Source organism: Strix uralensis, chromosome 3, assembly GCF_047716275.1.
Source record: "Strix uralensis isolate ZFMK-TIS-50842 chromosome 3, bStrUra1, whole genome shotgun sequence".
Classification (NCBI taxonomy): Eukaryota; Metazoa; Chordata; class Aves; order Strigiformes; family Strigidae; genus Strix; species Strix uralensis.
Genome location: NC_133974.1, coordinates 100,237,321 through 100,261,851, shown reverse-complemented (window position 1 = coordinate 100,261,851; position 24,531 = coordinate 100,237,321).

Below are 24,531 nucleotides of genomic sequence, written 5' to 3'. Positions count from 1 at the left end.
GGGTTACAAATACCAAGAATTTAAAACAATGGTCAACAAAAACAATTTGCTCATAATCCTTAGAGACAGTTATGTCCCCTTCCCTAAGAGTCTAATAGCAAAAATATTTGCAGAAGCCAAGTACAATACTAAACACAGAACCACAAAACTAAGAATCCTGGGTTGGGACGGAGCTGTGCGTACTGCAGGAGTTAACCACCACCAGACCCTGCTCTGAGAGCAAGACAGGTACGTAGAAAAAAAAATGTCTGTTCTTCAGAACTTCTGGCTTCTGACTACACAGGCAACAAGGTAAGTCCAGAGGCAGTCAAACCTGATGACAAGGTTAACGACACTGAAAGCTGGTGTTGAAACAGCACTGGCAGGAACTGTTTTAACAGAAAATGCAGGTGGGAGAGAAAAAGAGCTCAGCTGAAGGAGCCCCTCACCCCTTGGAAATGAAGAAACACACCCTTTGTGCTTGGGTCAACTGAATTCAAATATTCTCCTACTCAACTAAAACTATGTAAATATTTAAGCCAGATGGGACACCATTTCTCTTTTTTATTTTTTTAACTCCCCAGCCCTCCAGCAATGTGTGTACACGCACCCCCACCCTGGGTTAACAGGTGACAGATAACAGGTAAGACTCTTAGATATCTGCCAAAAAAAGAAATGAGTGCTGTTTACTGTTACCTGAGCTTGGGATTTCTCATAGCTAAACAGATAACTGGCTTTCCTGATTGCCTTCATCTTTTAACTGTACTTAATTCTACTAGGTACAAAAATGTTTGGGGGGGGAGGGAAGCAAAACTCATTTGACAAACTTAAGTAGCAACATCTGTCCCCAGCCAGCACAGCCCATCCAGTTGGAGAGCATAGGGACAGGACAGGACCCTGGCTGTACCAGAGCAGGGAGTTTGCCAAATGGCACACAGCAAGTTGTACACAAGCTACAAATGTCTCCAGTGCGCCAGGTCCCCAGGGCCCACAGCTGCAGCCACAGCCCCCAGCGCCATGCCAGGAGCTCCCCCGTGCACAACAGGCATCGCTAGCACCCATGGACCTGTGCTGGGGATGATTCACTCCTAAAGCCAAAAGCATCGCACAATTAAACAAGCAAGCCCATTTAACTCATCATTAAAATGCATGCTTGTGAAACAGGACTGGGGCAGAATGAGCACTAACCTGAACGCTCAGCCAGCCATGCTGCATTGGCCTGATTACTTCTGCATGCCACCTTCTCGGCCTTAATTTTGGCTCTCTGGAAGGTGCCCATGCTGCACTTATCACTAGGTTATCAGCAAGCTCACTAAGTCTGGCACATCCCATCTGCATTGCAAAACCAAACCAGATCTGAAAAGGGTTAAGGAGACAGCTAAATTCTTCTACCACTATTAAAATACCAACAAACTCTATACAGCTTTAGGCCACATCTACAATGGGAAAATAGCTTTGTTTTTACTAGTCTGCGTTTTGTAACAAAATTTTGAATCTATGCTATACCTGTTATCAAAAGGGACTGATTATATTCAGTAAGTTTTTAAAAATGCATAAGTATACACTCATTGTTTTAAATATTACTTTAGATAGACTGAACTTTTTAAACCAGCATTAATTAAGCATGCCAGCTGACATATTTAAAAAAATTCTGTTTTCATGGTCTAAACATGACCTGCAGGAAAACAGGTCTTTAATATGCTTTCTGATGGTGGTTAAGCCCTGCCTGAGATCAAATCTGCATTAGACAAAAGATTGTTCCAGGAACTCGAGGAACTTCTGTTCTACCACCAAAGCCGTTTGTTACTGCGGAGTAGGTGGGTCACTGCATTTGGGTTTTGCTCTTTAGCTTGTAACAATGCTGTAGTTATAAAGGTGGCTCAGCAGGTTCTTCTAATATCACAACTCATTCCTACTACCCACCCACTTTTTTTAGAAAGCTTTTCATATGTTAAGTAACAGCAAATCAGATATAACCATCCTACCAGTGTATCCCCACATCTTCCTATACAATAGGCATCATCATAAAACATTGTCCTTGTGAGGAGCAGGAATGCTGGGCTCAGCAGACTGTGCTACCAGACTTTCTTTTCTGCTTTGATTTCTAAAACACATGCTTTGTTTCCCTTCCAGACAGAGATCTCGATGCACGATGAGCCTATGTGCATTTTCCCTACTTATTTCTCATGCTAATTTGCGGACAGGTCAGCAGCAGCTGCTCGTACAGACACAGGTCATTTTCCTGCCTGTGGCCCGCAGTCTCCGTGCTGCTCCTCATTACATGCAATAAAGGCATGTGTTTATGTCTCCAGGTAGCTGCTAGACCTGTGTGTCTTAGTGAGGGCTCTGATTCATGCAGGGAAAGGGCTTACCCTGCAACTTCTGCAGTAGTTCCCCAGGTTTCCCCTCCCTACCTACACCAGAGATTTTCACCCCTCCTGCCAGGACAGCTCTATGGCTCATGAAACAGCAGCTGATCTGCCACAGTTCACAGCCCAGCATATGACAGCAAATCATTACTGGCAAAGGTGCTGCGTCATAATCCTTGCCCCAAGCTAGGCTGTCCCCATTTCTCCATCCAACCCCTTCAGCATGTGCCACTGCTTCCAGGAGAGTGGTTACAAAGGGTTACTACAGCTGAAACCTCCTGACTTGGAAGATATAAATATCACAGCTGCAAAACATAACTATGTTCTTTTGACTAAGGAGCCAAGATACTAATCTCTCTTGAATCCTGTCACCTGGACACTTAGACCTCTGTGGGCAGAACACTGTATGTGCCACGAGGTGATATAGCAGCATATGAATTCTCAGTCTTTGCTGACCCCAAGCAGTTATCCAAAATTGTTTCCATTAAGTGGAAAAACTGATGACAGAGTCAGTTCTCTCATTGATGCAATAATGTTCCTGTAAAAAAAAAACAAAAACAAAAAAATAAATTCAAAGTCGTACTTTTTTTGAACAAAGACTCAAGAGATAGTTACTTTGCAAAGCGTCAAGCTTCATATGGTGAATATTTAACACAAAAAACTTTTCTCATTTTTTAGTTCATTTAGGGCCATTTAAACAGACTTCAATAGCTATGTCTGGCTGGCATTTATTGTTTCTCTCTGGCTCAGTTTCCCCAAGCAAAACCTCACACAGGGTTACCCCTGCCCCCCACCCAAGCCCTCCTTGGTTGTTCCTACCTGTATTTTAAATGAAGGGTGGCTGTAACTCATCTGGCTAGAAGCCAGCCTACAAAAACATGCCACTTTTCATCCTGTTTTCCTATTCTGGCCTCCAAGGTCAGTCTCCCTACCCACTTTGTCCTGGCTGTAAGGAAGTGTGGTGTTTTCTAGCAGTGCTCTGGGATGGCCACCCCTGAATGGCCGGAAATCATACAGTGATCTCCCACAGGACCATGAGGTTAAAGTGTACAAATGCCAGTAACACGGGCAGATCGACCCTGCTAGCTCCTTTCAAGCTCTGAAGAGTCCAGACACCAAGCAGGAAAGCAAGTTTGCTGTCTTATGCCATAGGAAGGGGCTGTGGCCAGTTGGGACCATCCTCCTCTCTTGGTTTTCATAAGGCAAACTGAGATCAAGAAAATCATGGGGAGAGAGAATCTCGGGTTTTTCCTGCTGTAACCCAGTGACAGACTGTGTTAGCCACCACTCAGGGCTGAGCTCTCACTGAAATACCCTGACAGTCTGGTTATGTACATCCAGTGCTGGGTGCCCTGGAGATCCTGCCACCCAAACACCTGGTTCAGCATCAGGTACTGCTGTAGGCACCGTTGTACCAGATTTTTTCTACTTTCTTCGTAGACTTTTTCCCTTCAGGTTACTCTTGCTCAACTATCCTCTCCTTATAATTGACTTGCACAATGTAACTATTTTTTTCCCTTTGTGGGAAAAGCCAGCATTTCTATTTAAAAAAAAAAATAACTCAAACACTGCTAATTAACAAATCCATTCTGAAAAAGAGCAAAAGCTAAACAGAAATTGAAATTCCCCGCCAATCAAAATTTCAAAACAGACTGAATAATATCAAAGACAAAACTGAAGTAATTTCAAACCTTCAAAGGTAGACTGTAATGTTATGGAAATGGTTTTCAATCACACCTTCTAAATAAGGTTTATTTGAAATTTACACCTTTTTGCAAAGGGCTGGATGAATCAGCATTTTCCGTTGGAAAAACCTTCCACCCAAAGATTTCCAGCTTGTTCTACGGCTTTCACTGAGCTCAACCTTCTTGCCTTTCCTGTACCATGTTTATTTTAGCATCGTTACATCATATTTTGTCTCATTCTTGCAGTTCTCCTTTCTGTTTCTTCCCAGCTTGACAGGGCCAATATTTAAATAAGGCTTAGCCAATATAAAAGTGAAGAGCTACTACTAGTAGTAGGCAGCGAGGCACAGGGCTCAACACATTCCCCAGTTACAGGGGTGTAAATCCCATAAGAAGAGAGGAATGGCTACAACTGTCCCACTTACATTATTCTCCTTCTGCAGCTGACTGAACATGCAGTTCATTTTTACTAAACACTCCTTCTTCTGAATTAATTTTATATGGTGGTCGCAGGAATCGACTACTACTTGTTATTTATATTACAATAAGAACCAGCTAGAATATCATTTGATACCATATAGCTGTTGTACAAATTAAAACGTAGACTGAAGCACTATGGTAGGCTACAGGAAAGAGGAGAAGGGGAAAAGTAAAATAGGAAGGGATGAAAGATGAGTGATAGCAATCTAGAAAAAGAAGCAGATCTCGTGCATGATGGGCCAGTACCTTCTTCACATAATTTTGGATTTTCTTATTCATCTGCTTGCATACAAATGAGCTTCTGTTTCTTTCTAGGATCCTGCTAAGACCTTGAGGTGTGTTGATTCCTTGTGGCAATAAGATCCCCAGTACACACTGTAACTTGGAATCAACAGCAGTCAGGCCTGAGTGAGCTAAGGTCAAATTCAGCTCTGTCAAGACTATTAAGTCAGAAGTGTCAGGCACAAACAAGGGAGAATGACAACTCTGAAGACCACTTTCTTCAAATGTACTCCTGCTCAGGTGGGAAAGGGAATTTCTGGGGCAGGCAGAATATAGTAATTGCTCCTATAATAATTACACTGCAGGAGTTTGGGCACGATTTGTAAAACAAGAAAGCACCAATGTGATCTCTGTCTTACAGAAGTTCTGTTCTAAATCCATGATTTCACAAGGTGCTTTACAATGGCAGCTCCCCATGCTTTACAGGGTCTCACTAAAACCAGCAGTTCTTCATAATCCACTTGAGGCTCACACAGGGCAGTATAGACTCACAGCATGGCAGCCTTCGGCCAGAGGATGCATTTCTAGTGAAATTCTGCAGCTGTCCATGCTGCGCTCAATACACTCCAATATCCATATTAACAACCCAAAGAAATAAGTATAAAATAACTGCAGGTAACATTTGAAAGTGACAAAAACATGATAAGCAGTAACAAAGACTGATCAGTCTTCTGGCCTGTTCTCTCTAACAGCTTCCATAGTAAATTCATCTGAATAGCATGATGTTAAAGCAGTCTTACATTTAGGAACATTGTAAAAAATGGGGCTCCCTTGTGTTCCCAGATCTAATGAGACCATTATTGGGCAAGTGCAAGTTTGGAGATCTGGAGAGGCTTGACACTGATAGATGCAAGAGGATCAACAGAGCACATCAAAATGAAAGTTAAATATGTTTTACAATTTCCAGTTACTAACAGGGAACATGAATAGTCATAGAGGTCATATAGGTCTGTAATTTGGCAGAAAAAGAGAGTGTCTGGAAGCTGAAACAAAAATAATATTCAGACCAAAAGAGGGCAACAAGTTCTGAACTGAAAAAAGTATCAGTAGAATATCTTAGCTTGGTATGGGATAGCGCTCCATCACCTGAGCTTCCCTACCAAGGCTGATATCTTTATAATTGTTGAAGGCATAATCCTCCTCTTACAGAAACAACCCAGTCCCTTTGGCCTGTGTAACATAGCAGGATGTGATTACAGCCTACGATATCCCCATTTGTGATACGAGTGATAAATGTTCCAAGGAGTAATTCCTCATGATATCAGAGCTAGCACTCCTAGTGGTCTCCTCCTTGCTAGAGGCTCTTTAACAATTACAAGTTTTCACTATTTAAATTTGATGTTTCAGTCAAAAACACACAATAACAAAAAAACCCTACCCCAACAACCAGTATTTTTCAAAAGCAAGAAAGGGGAAAACCCCAGCTGATAAGTATTAAATACTGTCAGAATAGCTTTCCAAAAGTCTGTTTTGATAAAACCACGATTTCTTCTTAAAATTCAATTATTGCTAGGGAAAGTCCCACAGGAAAAAGTATTTAAAATTTAATTGAGGAAACTTAAGAAATATAAATTAAAATCCCATGATATGACCTTTCATGTTTCTTATTCCTATACTATTGCCTACAATATGAGCACAAAATAGCTTAATTACTCGGGGGGGGTTAGAAATCCTGGTATGACTTTAGTTCATCTATTGATTGAAATACCATTCCTATTCTAAGTCAAAATATCACATGTATTTGGCACTGAAACACCTTGACTCTATTTTGAACATCTAACGACAAAAGGGTCACAAATTAAACCTTTGGGGAAATGATGGTGAGTGAGGAACTCTTGAAAACTGTAATTTTCATTTCAACTGCAGCTCAGGAACAAATTTCAAAGTGGCATGATTCTTCACAAAACTCATATAGGTTTGACTGGCTCTACATGACAGGTTTGGTTGGTTGTTTGGTTTTTTTGTTTTTTTGGGTTTTTTTTAATTTTTAGGAAAAGCTGCCTGTTGCAGAGAAAAATTTTCCTACTCGATTGGGCTTGAAGAAAGATTTGCTCCAGTAATGGCCAGCCCATTCCCACTTAAACTCAGGAAGATTTTTCAGATTCTACCTCCTACAGAAAAGTCATCCTCATCTGTGCTCACCCTTTTAGGTCCTATATCTGTGAATCAGCAAAAGAAATGGTTCCTGGCCAAAAGGACTCCTTTCTTATCTTGCACTCTGTGACCCAATCAAAGACTTTTTGTTGAAATCATGTTGAGTGAACTGGCAGACTCAGAAAATTCAGAGTCATCTCTTGTGTATGCCCAGGAATGCAAAGCTGGTTACTGTCCGACCATAACCACAACCACATAAACACAACTTTCCATCCAAGGGTATGCATGTGCTCAGCTCTCCTTTTTTACCCTACTGTGCATGTTGGCAAGATGCTGGGGAGACATAATTGCAGATAAAAGCACCAGCCGCACTATTAAAAAGGATCTTGCTGCAATGAAATATTGCTGATTACATGGAGGTGGGAAGTGCATGAAGACTGCTCCTGAGAGAAGAGACAAGAAATACAGATATATTGTGAGCAAGGAGGGAACCAAAAGAGAGGTGAGTCATCCTCATAAGCATTTATTTTCATGTTCTGCACCCCAGACTTCTATGAAGGAAGTGAAATGAGTTCAATTTCTTTAATCCATACTATCCCAGAGGATGGTCCTCCCAGTACATTGACTGCCACAGAAGTGGTGAGAACCTTAGACCTCTCTATTACATATATTGTTTCCAATTACACACAAAAATGGAGTGGGTGACAAAGAAAACACAGGTTTTTTTGTAACCTCCTGGAATATTAAAACATAGACTTTTTGTTAATTATGGCTATGTAAGGGGACTTTTTCTGTGTGTGTCTGCACGCACGCCTTCCCCTAAATCTCCTACAGACATGTTTATAGAAGGAAGGATAAATATTTTTCCATAGCTTCATGGAAAATTACTATGAGAAACCTTGGAGGAACACAGCTGTGGGGTCCGTCATTACCTCAGCACGAGCAGAGCCTTCTACGCACTGAAATTTCATTGTGCTTTGCTGGGTATGGGCTCCCAGTTGTACGCTCAGCCCTTCTGAAACACCACACCAAAAGGATCAATATTTTTCAATCCAGTTAGTATTTTAGAGGGACCCACCAAGGGGAAGGATTACTTTCTGACCCAACAGGCTGCATACTATTTCCCAAACCCATACCAAATTTTATAACATGAGAAAAGGGGTCAGGGAGATGCTATCTCTCAGATAAGACCCAAGCTAGTACCTAAACAGAGTCCTTTTATATCCTCTTTTAACTCCAGAAACCTAACAACATCCTAGAAATTCACCTCCCTGTGCTACATGCTCCGAGTTCAGGCAGATATTTTTGTCTTACACCTTGTCCCAAACTGCAAAAATAACACCTTCCTCCTCAGAGGCGGCTGCATTTTTGCAACACATTAAAAAAACAGTTTGGTACTTCTCAGTAAATCCACTAAAGGTGCTGGGGATTCTCTGCAGTGAAGGGCTCTTTACAGAAATAAAAAAATCCTATAAACAAAGCCATGCAGTAGAAAAAAACCTACCCAGAAACTAGACAGTTTTCACTGCCTCTGATCTCTCAGATGAGACTGACCAAGATTGGCATGAAGCTGATGGGCAAGCTGTAGAAATAGGGAAACAGGAAAAAATAAAACAAAATCAGGATAAGAAAATATTTATTATTAAGGGCTTGCTGCCTACTGAACAGTTGCTAACACAGATAAAAACACCCTTCACACTAAAAAACACTTGAGCCACTGTTTCTTCATACTGTCTCTGTCAGTACACATGTCTAAACAGCTGACTGAATAATTAAGAGGATAGTGGGTTTTATATATCAAAAATTTTATAGTGTGAATATTTTCATTCTGTATAAATATTGGTTTAAACGGAAAACCGGAAGCTTGAATATACAAGACAGGCTAGTGATTTTAGGAGTGAATAAGACCTTGATATCTACCTGTAGCCTTCTTTAGCATCTTTGTATGTGTTCACTGATACATCAGCCCCCTCACTGAAATATCACATCTTAACTCTGAATCATATTTCCAGTTCAGTAATCTTCCAGTTCTGAGCTGTGTTACTGACAGTGACCCACTGAATTTGAGAGATAGATGCTAACAAATAGAGAACTTTTTTTACACAGATTTCAAATTAACTGGAGAAGTAGACAACCTGAAGCTCTCTTTCGTGGTGCAGTTGACATGCCTAAGGGACAGGATGCCATCCAGAAAGACCTGAACAAGCTTGAGAAATGGGCCCATGTGAACCTCATGAGGTTCAACAAGGACAAGTGCAAGGTCCTGCACATGGGTTGGGGCAACATCCAGTATCAACACAGGCTGGGGAATGAAGGGATTGAGTCCAGCCCTGCAGAGAAGGACTTGGGGATAGTGGTGGATAGGAAGTTGGACATGAGACAGCAATGTGCACTCACAGCCCAGAAAGCCAACCACACCCTGGGCTACATCAAAAGAAGTACGACCAGCAGGTTGAGGGAGGTGATTCTGCCCCTCTACTCTGCTCTGATGAGACCTCACCTGGAGTACTGTGTTAAACTGTGGAGTCCTCAATACAGGAGAAGATGTGGACCTGTTGGAACAAGTCCAGAGGAGGGCCACAAAAATACTCAGGGGAATGGAACACCTCTCCCATGAGGACAGGCTGAGAGAGTTGGGGTTGTTCAGCCTGAAAAAGAGAAGGCTCCAGGGAGACCTTATTGCAGCCTTTCAGTACTTAAAGGGGGCTGTAAGGAAGATGGGGACAGACTTTTTAACAGGGCCTCTAGCAACAGGACAAGGGGTAATGGTTTTAAACTAAAAGAGGGTAGATTCAGACTAGATATAAGGAAGACATTTTTTATAAGGACGGTGAAACACTGGAACATGTTGCCCAGAGAGGCTGTAGATGCCCCATCCCCGGAAACATTCAAGGTCAGGTTGAGACAGGGCTCTGAGCAACCTGATCTAGTTAAAGATGTCCCTGCTCATTGCAGGGGGGTTGGACTAGGTGACTTTTCAAGGTCCCTTCCAACCCAAACCAGTCTATGATTCTTTCTCTTCCTGGGTGATTGCCTAAAATTCCTATGAACTCTACCAAAGTTAAATATGTGCAAAGTCAGAGGGAGGAAGTTGGTGACACTCTGTATAAACTGATAATTTCTTTACTTTGGGACTTTCAAGATGCTCAGTTTCAAAAGCCTCTTCTTGAAAAAGAAGTTTATAATTACTCCTTTCATTCTTTCCCTTTTTAGCTTCTTAAAAGAGAGACACGAAAAAAATAATAAATCAGAAATGTAAAACCACAAAAAATTATTTGTATTGTTTTTTCAATTCAATCATTGAAAGTTTTCTAAAAAAGTAAGCATTGTTTTGCAAAAGCAAATGTTCTGGTTTTAGAAAAAGTTCATTTCTGACAAGATCAAAATTTCCACTGACCAAAATTAGTTGCAAGGAAAGGAAGCAGGGCTCGCCAATTGCCCTCCTGCCCACCGCCCAAATTCTAAGATATTTGTGGAAAAAATATCTTGGCCCTAAAAGGCATAATCCATTAAGTCAACAAGGTTCTGCTGACTTTACTGGAGCTTGGACTAGATCCTACAGGAGAAAAGGACAGTAATTAAGCACACAGCTGGTCAGACATGTCTCTCCAAACATAGCCAAGTTCAGTGACTTGGTTTACCCATTTGAAAGCAACACACTTGATACATCCGCCCAAGCATAGCTGTATGGCAAAGCTGCTGCCTTTCCTGCCTTCTCTTCCCACCCTGTAACCTCCTGAGGTCCTGCCACCGCACAGTTGTTTCAGACCTCTCCTGGGCACATCCCTGCACCACCCATCCTGTTCCCTGACACCTATGCCACAGACACCTTGGGCTCTCCCAGCAGGAGCTGTGCAAACCTTCCTCTTCCCCCTTTTCCCACCTCCACAGTGGACAATTCTCTCACTGTTCTTCACACTGCAAAGGCCATGTGCAAAAGGGTCTGGAAAAGCCCCTGGCACCTGTCCAAGAGGAACAACAGTCTGACCTAGGGAAAACAGCAGAGATGCTTGAGGCTGTGGCCGTGCTGCACAGGTGCAGGGACCTTACCTGGCCCCTGGTTTTCCCCTCCTGGACATTTCTTCTGCCTCTTTCCCAGATCAGAAGTACAACAGATGTGACCAAAATTTTGGAGTCGGCCAGATAAGGTCATCAGACCTGACCACCAAGCATACACGCACTGACACATCAACAGCAAAGGAGGCCCTGGGTTGCACTGAGCCAGCAGATGTAGCTACGAGCTTCTGCTTCCTCCTCCTCGCCTGCACACACCAGTCTGCAATTGTGGACCTGCCACTGAATTTCCTCAGCTTTTGTTGCTCTAAGCCTGGGTCACAGTGTTTCGTGCTATCATTCCCTCTTTTCCCTTCCTTCATGTATAAATAGCAGGCAGCATTAAAATGATAAGATTGTCAGAGAAGGAAAAAAATGTTTTCCCTAGAGTCTCTCATTTCAGGCCTGTAATTGAGAAAAGCAAATACATATTACATTACTGTGATTAGTATTGAGTGAAACAAGCTCCCATCTTCTGTTTCATCTAAGTCTTTTCATGGAAGACTGAAGATAAGCTGTTTTTTGCCTGCAGAATAGGCTCAGGCAGGGTTTTTCTACATGCAACTAGCCAGTGCACACCTTAACAGGAGGTCAAATTAATACATTAAAGAAAAAAAGAAAAAAGAAAAAAAGAAAAAATGCTGTCACTCCTTATCTTTGCAGCAGAGTTGTGCTGAGTGCTGCTAAGCCTTTTTCTAACAGTGCTGTAAGGCAGAGAGATAGAAGTCCTGCCCCTTCCCTTGGCAGAGCCCAGGTTAGAGGAGCTCTCCTGTCACAGGCATTGGGTTGCCTCGAGCACTTTGATGATCTGGAGCTATGGCTACGGTAACTAAGCAAGTGTTTAAGGCCTGGACTCTGCTAACAAGCTCATTGCCGTAATTTATTACCAGCACAGTCCTATTATAGGCATCAATGGCAGAAGCTGTTGCTTGTTTGAGGTCTCGGTGCTTTCTTTGTTAAACGACAGGGCTGCAAAAAACCGAAACAAACCAAACATCCTGCGTCTTCCCTTTTCTATAGGTGTTGACACACATTCACACACCGAACACTCACACACCAGTGGTTTAAAGTGTTACCCATTTTCTGGTCCCCCTTCCTTCCCCCTGTTTGTTACTGTCCTCACAGCAGAGCTGGGAAACCAAGAATGCGTTCGTGCCTGCACTGCTTCCAAGCCTGGCAGCCCAGCTTAAACCCATCTTCTACAGACATTCAGGGCCTGCTACGTAAACTGAGCATTAAACTTTGATGTGTTTATGGGGACCTCTCTGACCATTTGGCTCCTTGTTTTATTGCCCTTTGCGTATGCAAAGGCAAGTCCAGCCCCCACATCTCCTCCAGTGAAACCACCAGGAACGTCTGTGAGAAGATCCCCTAATTCTCCTCGTAGGACAAAGGGAATTATTTCCACAAACATCTTAAAAATCAAGGAATGGCTTGCCACCTCTCTGGCCTGCAGGATCTGAAGTGGTTCAAAATTACCTACATGCATTTATTTATTTACTGGCAAAAATAGTCACATGAATTGGCAAGCTTTAACAACTTTTTTTAAACTTTGAAAGTCTTTTTTTCCTAAGCAAACAAAAAAAATACCTAATCAATTTAGTCACGTTTGTCACCGAGCATAAAATTTTGGGCCATCAGGATTTTTTTAAAAAACTTCTTTTTTTCCTTCTCCTCTGGTTAAGAGGAAAAAAAAAAAAAAAAAGGAAAAATATATAGCAAAGAAACTATAAAATGTATTCCATAAAAGTAAGAGCTAATTAGCAAGTTTTAATTTGTGCATAGAAGTAGATTTCTTCCTGGCATTGCAGATGTGCAGCTCAGTCTATGCTCTGTGGCATTCAGGGAAGGGGAAAATGTTGAGCATGCCACAGTCTTTGCTGTTTAATTAGGCTGTGGTTGCCACCACAGCTGAGCTTGGTCTAACAGCTACTGTTGATTTAAGGGGCAATCCTCCCTTCTTGCCACTCCTACTACCTCTTTGCATGGGCTCCCCGGATTACCAACCTCCCAGAGCCAGCTGAGCTCACTAAATCTAGAGGAGAAAGAAAAAAAAAAAACAAAAACACACACAAAAAAACCCACAACAACAACAATAAAAATACCCCCCAACAAACAGAAAAAAAACCCCCAACCCAACAGCAAAAGAAAACCACACCACAAAAAAACCCCAAACTCAGACCCCCCTCCCAGTAATACTTTTTCTGCTCATCAAGTGAACTGAACCAACAGATCAGACAGGTGCTACTCCCTGTGCAAGGAGACAGGACCACAAGTCCACAAGTGAGAGGTGGGAGGGATGAAGGGAGATATCCCTTTCAGTGGCAAGAAGCTGCTGGACTGACACAGCTGTATCAGCTCTGAGAAACCCTCTAGCACAATTTGCTGACAAAGGGTGCCTGAGCCACTGCTGCTTGCCCAGAAGCAGTTGAGATGCACGCACTCATGTTATTTCACCTCCAGCTTTACCAGCCTGCAATCTCCAGAGGAAAAGCAGCAAAAAACAGCTGGGACAGCAACTTCTTCCACTCCCCCATGACATTTCTTAGCATACTCTTTGCCCCAGCCGTAGCAAGGGATGCACATCAGGCTTGCTAAATCCATCACATCAACAAAGAGATCCCAAGCTGCAGACATGCACTGTGATTTAGCATTTCTGTGCAATATATGGGTATTTGGAGAAAGTCTTCAGAGGAAAGGGGAGAAAAAGAAAAAAGAAAGACCACAGCTGGCTCCTTGCAATATTTTTACCACTGTTTGCCAGAGGAAGAGGTTATGGTTGTGTGGTGTACCCGTCACACAGGGCCAAGTGGCAGTGCAGGAGCAGCAAACAACACTCACAACTCAAGGTGGACTTGCCAAGGGAAGCAGTCACATGGGAGGACCAGGACAAACATCTGCAAGAAGCCCTGAGTCAGAAACACCACTGCCAGCACCTTCTCAAGGTAGATCATCTCCTTTCTGTGGGGGAGAAAAAAAAAGTTAGCCTTAGCACTGGGTGAAATTAAAAAGCTGACAGCAACACACCCATCAGTGAGGGAAAAGGATGTCTAAATTTTCTTTTAATATTAAAAACCAGGTATTTTTCCCCAAAGTGGACTTCAGAACCATTGCACAAACAGCACCTGGCACTCAAGTTTGTAGCTGCCACACAGAGGCAGCTCTGCTGATGTTGGCGTGCTCCATAACAAGCAAGGGCAGAGGGCAAGTAAGAGTTTTCCATGTGCTGTTTCACTCTGTGTCAATGAAGCATTCCCTGAAGATACCCAATTACTCCCTTTCCTTCAAAAGCTGCCCTAGACTTCATCTTTTCTGCTAATACATAGCAAATGATACCTTCTTCAATCCATAAAATAAAGGGGTGATTGAAGCACCACATAGAAATGGGAAATGCAAGGTCAGAGATGCCAGTCTTCTGTCTCCTACCCCCAGGGACATGCCCCAGTGCCCAGGCTGGAGCTTGTTTGAAGGGAGAGAAGAGATTTCTGTGCCTTTCCTTCCTAATTAAGTCATTGACCCTTGCACAAGACAACATTAACTGGGCCAGGGAAAGAGAACAAGAGCTGAGCCGTGCTGTCTGCCTTCATGGCTAAGGTACATGGGGAGAAGGTTTTCTGGCCCCTTTCCAAGCAATCCTACAGAAGCATCCTCTGGATCAGAAGTGGGACCCAAAATCTTTCCTCTTAGAAATCAGATTAGATGAGAAATTGGGCCAAATGCTGTGGACATCGAGCAGTCTCATAAATGGGGCATTGCCCCTTCTCCCTCCAGCTGTGTTTTAAAAGCAGCAGCTGCCAAAGCGCTGCGCGCAGAGTTGCAGCACATCGCAGACAGGGCCACCCGCCACAGGGGCTGGGGGTCCACGCATGCACCAGGCACTTGGCTGTTTCACCCCACTAAGACCAGGAAACATCTGGGCAGAAGCGCAGGTGCAGAAGAGAGCTCCTGGTGCCTGGGGAGCCAAGGAGCTTACATATCAGGTGAGCAGAAGTTTTCATAATTACAATTTTAGCTCCCATCCAGAGTTTCTTCTAGCTCTGGCCCAGCCTCCCTAGAGCTGCCTCATGAGCAATTTTTCCCCAGGTATCTTTTGCACATCCAGGAAAGAGATTGTGTTATCTCTTAACAAAACATAACATATTCTAATATCCTAGCAGCTGGTCCTGGGACATAATCTATGCAAGTCTGTTGCTTATGGTCTCCCATCAGCTTCCCAGAAACATTTGCACGCTTGGGTAAAGTTGAGTACAACAATTAATCTTCAGTTCCAAATAATCAGAAACGTTTAGTCAGAGGCAAACTTAATGAAAGACAAAATAGGCTCCAGGACAGTCAGCAAAAACAGTATGAATGCCTGGAATATCATGTATTTAATATTCTCCATGATTATTTAATTAAATATGTAAAACAAGAAAGAGCATATTAATTACCAGGAAAGAAAAAACCACAAAACTCCTTTAACTGTAGCCAATACTTCAGAGCTCAGGAGCACTTTCCAGATTGTTGTTATCTGGTTAGAAAATATTTTCCTAACTATAGCTTATTTCCCATTTCACTGAAGTGCTTTGCTTTCTAAATAACTTTTCTGGATTTCAGAAGGGAAAATGAGGAATGACTGACCAAAATTAAAGGTCTGAAGCTTTTTTTGCTCATTGAAATCTCTCTCTCATTTTCCCAGGAAGAAGTGAACTCAGAGTTAAGTTTCCAAAGACTGGTCCTTCCTGCCAGCAAAAGTAAGCCGTTTGCCAGGCTGTCTTTGGAACATCAGCAACACCACCATGATCAAACATTTGGGAAGGAAATTGGCCCATCTATAAAGGATTTGGCCAGGACACAGAGCTCAGCTTTGCAAATGGCCACTCTCCTCCTCTTTACGATAGCAGCAAGGTGCAAAGCAGATACAGAGGAGGTCACAGCTCAGTGAAGTGATGGTTCTCACACCTACCAGATCTGATGCTAATGCTACATGCATCTATTACCAGATTTTCAACTGTATAGTAGTAACATGAAAGTCATAATATTAAGACAGAAGGGAAACTGTCCTTACATTTTCTGAAGCTGTTTGGAATATAAGCCCTATCATGCCGTTACAGAGAAATACCATACTGAATAACTTCACCACAGTGTGGTGAACACTGCATTCTCTAGTGCAGTATATAAGCCAAATGTCTTCTATCAGAGTAGCAATTAGGAAACTTTTATATTGGTTTAACAGTAGTATTAAGCCTGGGGTTCCCATGATACAAAAAATGTGACTTTTTGAAATATAGCTGTTGAAATTTTCCCGTAAAAGACAAAGGAACAGATTTTCATCTGCCACTAAGTGTGTAGCTCCTGCACAAAGCTACACCAATTTATACAAAACAAGAATATATCCCAGTGCCTCCAGATCTGTCCAGATTAGCAAGGTACATCATTTTTCAAAGGTAATTAAATGATATTACCATAAAAGTGAGAAAATTCTCTCACAGTGCAACCAACAACTTTCCTAACAATTAAAACATTGTAAGCTTTTCCCTTTCTTCCTTTTCAACCTGAAAATATCACTTGACATTTTTGCTTGTGACAAACATCTTCAGATGTGTTTTACTGCACCACTGCTCTGCCTCTTTACTGCCTTTTTCTTTGAAGGGATGAGCCTTGTGCTTATTGAAGCCCATGATCAGATTGCCATTGACTGCAGTGGAATTTAGGCCAGACCTTTCTCAGCCTAGATTACCCGCCAGCCTCTTGGGAGTCCTCAGATCTTGTACCAAAATCACATAAATTGGAAGAAATTGCAGATGTCTTAGGTAAGTATGAAGGTAGGTTACACGGAGACTATCTATGCTCATATGCAAATTTAAGTAATGGTGATACTCAAGTCTAGCATGCATAAAAGCTTTAAAACAAGACTATAGTGGTGATAATTTATGTTCAACACACTATGAATTATGTTGCTTAATTTCACTGTAGCCTGGCCTTAATTTCACTGTAGTCTGTTGGACTTCCCCAGAGCCCCTTCAGTGAAGCCGTTGCTGTCTATGGCCGTTAAGCTGATGGGTGCAACAACCACTCCTATTCAGTGGCAATGTAAGAAAAAAAAAAAAAAAAAGTCTTGAAGCTACTTTATGAGATAGATAACCAAAACTAGAGAAGTCACCACCCAAAACACAGGCCACATGCAGTGCTGGAGTGGGAGTAGCGCTGTGGTGTAGTGTCTCAGGTGGTTTCTGAAGGGTTTGAGAGTTATTGCTTGGAACTGTGTGCATGTAAGAGATAAGCAGCAAAAAATACCACACAAGCAAGCACAGAAAGAAGGCAACAACGACACATCAGATATAGACAGAGAGGCACTTGCCCAGGAATACTGAGATGGAAGCAATGTTCCTGCTAGAAAGTAGGCAGGAACTGTAAGAAAAGTCACTTTCCCTGAACACAGTGGGGCTTACACAGCCAGAGAAATTGCCCTTTATGGACATCCTCTACAAAAGTAATCAGACCTCAAAGATACTTGATCAAGTCATCAACAGACACAACTCACAGAAGTCCCAACACTAGTTAAATGGAAAGTGTGACAAGTTTTTTTTCCCCTCTTTTTTTTTTTAAATCAGCTTTGTTGCTCCAATAACCACGAATCTTGGTTGAGAAAGAGCAGAGTCCAGGCAGGCAAGGACAGTTGGGTTAGATTTTGGTTGGCAGCCTCACTACTATCTTTATTCTCCACACTCTTGAAAAGCACTTCCAAAAGTCTACATGGTTACATTTGTCCATCACCACAGCCATGGACCAGCCTGGCACCAGGGCCTAATTCCTCTGTAGATCAAGTTAGAAGAAACCTTCCTCATGAAAAGATACATTTAATGAGATTCCCTCATATAAGCCAGTGCCTACAGGGATACAGGAGCCAAGGCACCACAAGTAGAACCATCATCCAGAAACAGATTTCACTAGGAATCTTTGCCTAGGCACTGAGGTAATGATTACAGGCCAGAAAGAGTTGGCCAGAATTCGGGCAAAATTACTCTTTCCAGGAACTGAGGTTCCCATGAGCAGTAATTCTTTTCAACAACACCCAGAACAACAATTTGCAAGTTCAGGGCAGCTTCATTGTTACAAGGACCCAGAGAAAGCAAGAAGCAACAGGCAGAAGCCAGTCTCACCCAGAGCCTTACGTGGTCTCTGGTGCACCCTTTGCCTGCCTGCACCCATACAGGCTGCCTTTCAACTCCTTCCCCTTCTCCTCCTTGCATCTTGTTGCTTCAGTGCCTATTTTATAAAATTGAAAGCTTAGCTTTACTATTTGGACTCCCCACCACAGACCATAACCATAGCCTGCCTTCATTACAAGGCACATTCTCCCCTTTCCTGCCAAAGAGGACACTACCTGAAGCAGCAAGACGAGTTACTTCTGAGAAAGAAAAGCAATTGTCCTGCTGTACTGTAATACCAATAATGAACTCCGATAACTCCAGTCAGCCTGTGCTAGTGTTAAAGTTGGTAACAAAGCAAAGCGTAGATTATCAGACTCTCTAAGCGCATTTATTAAGCGTGTGTTTAAGCACAGCTAAAACAGGGACAGAAGTGCCATAGTATCATCTAAGGAAGCTGCTTTTTTTCTCTTTTTGGCCTTTGGAAAAAGCAGAGTCATAGATAGATCTCATATGTTGCACAATAATTGAAATTTTCATAGAGAATTCCAGAGTAAATTGTTAGCAGACTGTACTGCCACAAGCTTGTCAGCATTATTTTTTTTTGTTTAACTTTGGTTTAAATTTGCCGTCTTCTTGTTTCATAATTTTTGTGTCAGTCTCTGGTCATCTTGTGACCCTCTGATTTGCGAAAAGAAAAAAAAAAAATTCTAAAGTAAACAGGATTTTCCCCCTTCACTATTCCAGGAAACAGAAATTCTTCCCAAACCCGTAATTAAGGAAAAGTCAGAAAGAGTTCAGATTTTATGAGCAAAGCAAATAAGCTGTTACAGCATTAAAAACATTGTGGAATTCAGCTTATGAAGTTCTAGATCTTTTTGTAGAACAGAAACCACTGAGAGCATTTCTTTCTCATGAAAATGTATTGTACTCAAAGCATTTCAAATAGCGTTTAAGTAGATTTACAATTAAAGGTATGGAATGTAAGTCTTTAGTGCTTGACTTTGCTCTTCCACCTGCTATCTATAATCATCTTATCTGAAGATAGATGTCTTGGCAATTTTGGTTCTTGTCCATTTGAAGCAGAGGCATAGTCTCACCACTTTAGGCTGTACTGACCCTTTGCGTTACTGTGTCTCATCTGCTTATTTTCCTGATTGTGGATCAATGCCCAAGCGAGGTCTTCTAAGGAAAATTTGGAGGCGTATTAAGACCCAGCAGAGGGAGCGTCACAATAGCTCCCATGTGGGATCATTTCTTGCAGAAGAATCCAGAGACTTCAGCTAACCTCAGGACCCTATTGTGTTAAGAAATATACATGCCTACAGTAAGCACGCTTACATTGTTTTAGTATATTTTTCATGCAGGCAACGGATTTTTTGCAAAGGTCATTGGATCCAAGTCAGTCACCACTGGGAATATAAACCGTGTATTCTTCATGTTGAATCATAAAGCAGGGGGAGGGAAGCAAGAGACAGGTTTGCAACTTTCTTCTTTTTCTTATTTACAATTAATATGGTTATTTCTCTTTATAACCTCAATATTCCTCATTCTTCTATAATGCTTGACATCCAGCAATCTCAAAATATATTAGAAAGGAAGTACTACTGTCCTAGAAGAAATCAAAGCCCAGAAAAGCAAACTGATCTGCAGGCACCCCAGAGCATCAAATATATACCAGGAAGAAAAATTATTCCAAGAACAAATGCTTAATACGCCCCCAAACACCTGAAAACAGCTTTTGCCCTCTAGTACAACTCAGGATGCCCTGGGGAGAAATCAAGACCTCAACCACTGGGAACTTGAGTTCAAAAGAGTCGTCGTTTCATAGCAGAGGGGACTACTGGTTCTTTACAGCTCTCAGCTGCATCAGTAATAGCATTTTTTTCAGGGGTTCCATCTATTTTTTGAGTTTCACCTACCCATGGAGGTTTATAGGCACTAACTCCTGTTTAATTTCCCTCCCACTGGGGGAAGTTAATGGCTCCAACTCCCAAGACCAAGTGTGCCACTGGGAGGAATCTGTCCCCAAGAAGCATTGCCGTGAAGGAGCCCAGCCCACAGTGGGACACAGAATGGTGATTCCACCGCCCATTCAACAAATTGAAAGCCCAGCTCTCATACATCCATCAAAGTCCATTTTAATTGGGAGCCTAAAGCTATTTTACTCATCAGTAATAAAGGAGCAATTAAGTTTGCAGCTGAAAATGAATTAATGAGATACTGCAAACAAGCTAATTAACTCCTTCATGGGTATTCAGATAGAAACCACACAAAAACCCCACAGGGTGTGCTAATTACTTCAGGGGTCTGACTAAAATGAAACAAAAAAATAGAAAACCACAACATTTGGAGCAAAGGCTATAAGTCTGTCATTAAGCTGTCTTCTCTCATGTACAGTAAGCATAGGAATCCATATATGACACCGTGCACACAGAAATGCCTGCCATCCCCATATACAATGGATCAAGAACAGCATCAAATTTGGTAACACTAAAATTGGACCCATTTGCTCCATTTCCCTTGGCAGGTGCTCTGGGTAGCACTCCCCTCACTGTAAGCAGAAGAGTGTGGCAAAAGAGTTGGTCTATTTAAACACACTCCAAGGGAAAGTAGAGGTTTCGCATGGGTAGCAAGCAAAAAAACCAGTGCGAGGTATGTGACATTGTGCAGCGCCTAGCTGAGGCTGACTTACGCAGCACAGTTTGAGGAAAAATAAGAGGGTCTCTGTGTATATGTTAAGGAGGTTAAACTGTCATCCTTGACAATTTACATTAACTTTACAATATTTCATTGCCACTAGCTCAGGAATCCACTGGGCCTAATTTGCTCATCCCTGTGCTTTGATCATTTATGGCTATGCAAAGGATGGGTAAAATTCTACCGTTTGGACAGAGAGGAGTTTTACTGAGGCTTTTTTGCTCTGGTACAAATATTATGCTTGAAATTTAGAGAAGCAGAGAAACAAGCCCTTTCCACAAAGTCCATGTGGTGGCAAAATACAGCTGCTTTTTAAATCTCAAAACCTGGGCTATTTTTAAGGAAAAAGCCAAAGGTTCCCCATGCTCACAGTGGAGTCTCAGCCTGCTGAATTCAATAACCAATCCAGGAAACCCATTTCAACATCGAGTTTCAAAGAGGTTATTGTAAACAAAAAGCAAGCCCACAGAACAATATGATTCTTGATCCCCATTTAAGTAGTAGGAACACAGAAAAGCCTCAGAAGTGGAGACATCTGTATTTATGTAGAGTGTTTTCCCTGCCTCTTCGTACTCCATTAAATTGCAAATGGCAAAATGGAATTTCTTTTTTGTGTAGATTATCCCTTTCGTCTTAAACCACCCCAGCTACAACAATGCCACCACTACAATATGAGAAGGACACTTTCTGAAAGCTGCAGAAGCATTACAATATTTGTTTATAATTAATATCATGGTAATTAAGCCTGACCTCATGGCAGTTCACAGCAGCCACTACCAGCTTTATTGGAGTTTGTCTGAAGTTACAGAGGAATGAGATCAGAATCAGGCCCTGAGGACAGCATTTATATATGACAGCTTGTCCGAAACCTGACCTCATAAGTCTCTTTCTTTATTTGGATTCAGTCTGCAAGTGAGACTTTTGCTTCTCATTCATACACACACAAAATTTTTACTTTTTCCTGTCAAGGCAAGCTAGGGCTAGAGGCTATCACACAGTGCCAGGCATAATAAGCAACCGGACAATGAGTTCTTATTGACAGGATTACAAAAAAAAAAAAGTTTTCTTTTTTCTCTCTGTACAATGCTTAGCTAAACAAAGGTTACCAAGCCTATAAAAGATTATTTTGCAAGAAACAGAGCTTGGGATTCATCTTGTCAAGGTGGTGGCTAAGTCTTCTATCTGCCTGTCAGCACAAGTATTACCCACAGATTGACAGAAAGCATTTGTTAACTAACCTGTTTTAGTATAGCAAAAATATTTATTGCATACAATGCACTTTACAGGAAATATGTTCATGCTTATTGTGGTCACTAAACCAATGTAATGCTTAAGTAGGTTGCACATAGAAACAAAGATATATGATTTTTAATGCTGCAAATCACCTTCATTCCTAGCTCAAAATTATTATGCTTGCATGTATTTATTTTTCTTTCTAGTTTATTTTGGCTGATTTAAGAGGGAGGCTCATGAAGTCACCAGCACACCCAAAGCTTATATATGTTTTGAATACTGGACTGTGACCCCACTGTTTGCACATGTGCATTACAGCTATAACTTTGCACTGTCCTAGTGAGTAGTTCGCTGCAGTTTGCCCTGGGGAAGATAAGCCAGAGCACAATCTATGCATCCCGAAAGTCTTGAGGCTGTTGAAATGCATATGCCATCTCTTGGGGGGAAAAAAAAAAAAAACAAAACAAAACAAAACAACAAAAACCAAGCAACAACACACAAAACAAAAACAAACAGAAAAACTACCACAAGGCTCCAAACTGATCTTCAGCTACATCAAAACAAAGCGAGGCAAAGTAACTATCGACATCTGGTTTTATTATTCTCAAAGTTTCTTATTCAGTGTTACAAGAGAAAAAAAGTGAGCCTTTCTGGCTCATATAAAAAGGATGTGTGATTATTGTTCATTTATTTATCAAGTCACAAGCCCATCTAATGTTAGTGTCAAACTTATTACTATCCTCTGTAGGACAGAGGAGTAAGAAGTCTTCCCTTCTGCTGAGAGAAATATCCATGTGGCTTCCATCTCTGCCACTCAAGGAGGTGCAGTTATAAAAATATAACATCACAGTCACGCTAAATACAGCTTAGTGGAAAAACTGGAAGTGGAAGAACTAGATTCAAGGGCACCTGGATTTTATTCCGGTTTGGTCACTGACTTCAGCAGGATGAAGTGACTGCTTCTTTGTCTGCTCCCCTCCTCCTCCCTCCAGTAAATAAATTATAGTCATAACTTATTATAAATAGCATTTACACTGCAGGAATATTACACTAACCTGCAAGCTTACTGTCAGGTCTAACTAACATTTAAAGCACACACTGAGCAGGGCAAAGTACTGTTACAGTCGTAAAGTGCTGGGTTTTGAGCTGTACTGATACAGCAGTGCTTTGGTCTCAGTTTTATATTTTACAGCCCCACACTTCTGCTCCTATCAAAATGTGGTATATAACTGCCAGCTCTGAGGAGTTCCTGTGCACAAGCTCCTGCCAAGCTTGTGCCACATTCCTCACACAGCATTTTCTTCTAGGCTTTTGCTCTGCATGCGATAGATGGTGTTGACTTTGACAAAGAAAGCGTTAAGGATTATTAAAAGTCTGCAAAAGCACTTGCTTTCCTGGCAGCTCCTTTAGGCTGAATGTCACTTGCTTTCCCTGAAAGCGGCAAAGCCGTTCTTCTAAAATTAGTTCTTCCTACTTCTCTGATTAATAATTATATGTATTTCCAGATGAGTTTTTGTTTTTCTTAAAGAATCTAAAATCTCCACAGGAGGTATAAAGAGTGTTTATCAGCAGTCAGGGAGAGGAGAGGTCTGCTTTTCTCTTGAAAAATGCAGTATTGCAATGTTAACACAACATAGCTACTGGAAAAGAGACTAATCCCAGTCTATTATCAATAGCAGACCTTCCCAGCGTAAGGACAAAAAAACCCCAAATTTAAAAAATTAGTAACAGATACCAAAGCCCAAGAAGTTGAGCATTTCTTTCTTCTAAACAGAGCTTAAAAAAAAAAGCCACATAATTCTGGATTTTTCCCCCACTATGGAAAAACAGAAAAGTTCTAAACAAAACAATTATTCCAATGGGTTAACATTAAATATCCTCCCAATCTTCATTGCTATACATGCTGATCTTAGGCTGTGAGAATAAGGACTTGCACCTAGTATTTCAGTCGTTTCTAGGGGCAAGCTTCTGGAGAGGGAGAACAAAACACCGGCACCACAGTTATGTCAAAACTTTGTTAATATGTCTTATTCAGCATTTTCTTCTCCTGCATTATCTCACTTCATCCGTTGTCAAAAAACTGTTTCAGCAACATCAGAGAGATCTGTTACTTTTCACAGCACAGGACCTTCAGTTCTGACGGCTCCTTGGAGTATTTTTCACGTGTTGCAGCAGAGACCTGCGAATCGATGATCCCGCTCTGCACTCCTTCAGCTGTCTCTTGCTTATAGCAGCTTAAGCAAGGCAAATCTCTCTCCACCTCCCCTACAGTAAAGGTTTATTTACATTGTCTGTCTGACACGATTTAGACTGGATTAGACCGCTGTGCAACCACATCTCAAATTGACTTACACCCCTACGCACTCCCACTGCTTCCACAGCTGGCACGCTCCTGACCATACATAGAGCTGCACCAAGCAGCCTCACTAGCAGAAAGGTAATTCTCAAAATAAAAAAAGTGGACAGCTTTCAGCTGGCTTAGTGAGCTAAATCAGCTCCACACATGGGCAATAGCAGGACGGGAAG